The sequence below is a fragment of the Propithecus coquereli genome, unplaced genomic scaffold (genome assembly GCF_000956105.1).
Source record: "Propithecus coquereli isolate 6110/MARCELLA unplaced genomic scaffold, Pcoq_1.0 Scaffold20, whole genome shotgun sequence".
Classification (NCBI taxonomy): Eukaryota; Metazoa; Chordata; class Mammalia; order Primates; family Indriidae; genus Propithecus; species Propithecus coquereli.
The window spans coordinates 11,696,713-11,697,725 of NW_012144967.1; positions in this window are offsets into that span (position 1 = coordinate 11,696,713).

The following is a 1,013-nucleotide window of genomic DNA, read 5'->3' on the forward strand; positions in this document are numbered from 1 at the left end:
AACATAGTTCTTCAATTAATATGCCTGAGAGCTTTCCACATCGATACATGCGTGTCCCTTGCTGCATCATCAAACTGCGTGTTATGAATGTTTTATAATTTTTTAGTCTGTTTTCTACTGATGCACATTTAATAGTTTTTACTTTTTCATAATTAAAAAGTTACAATGAACATAAGTCTTGTCACCTACACAAATGTTTTTGCCTTGATACATATTTAGAGTCAGAATTTACTGGGTTAAACTTGCGTGCATTTATTAAGATACTGCTTTTTAGTCTTTCGAGACATCTGAATCAACTTACTCTCCCCCATCAACAGTGGGTGAGAGCATCCCACATCCTTTTCAACAGTGGGTCATCACTTTTAACCTTTGCTAATTTGATGGATGAAAAATAAGCAGTTTCCATATGGTTGTTGACCATGTGTATTTATTTTTTCTGTGAACATGCTTTTTGCCCGTTTTTTTAGATTGTTCTTATTTTTATTATATATTTAGAAAATGCTTTATACTAAGAAAATCAATCCTTTGGTAAAGGTGCTGTCATTTGTTATTTGACTTTGTTTCGGTATTTTTTGGCACATGTAAGTTTTCATTAGTATGTATTCAATTTTATGGGTTTTTCCCCCCTTTCTTAGAAGGGGCCTTTCTCACTGCAAAATTATAAACAGAAATCTAGAACACAGTAGCACCTTGGCCATTATAGGTCCATTTTTCCATCGTCTTTCTCTGACCTTGGCTCTTGCTACTTACCCCTCCCCGATGCCTTTCACTGTGAGACGGCTCTCCTGGGGCGCTGCACACGCTCCCTGCAGAAATGTCCTGAATCCTGTTCTAGTTTTTCCCATTCTGCCTTTTTAGGAAACTCAACATTTTTTTTAACACAACATTTCTCAACCTTCTAAAACTCACCCCCACACAGTAAAATCTCACATCCCTCCAAGATTTTGAGGGGATGTGTCCCAATTATGAATCACTGTGTCTTCTACACAACCTCATCAGGCAAGATTTTTTTT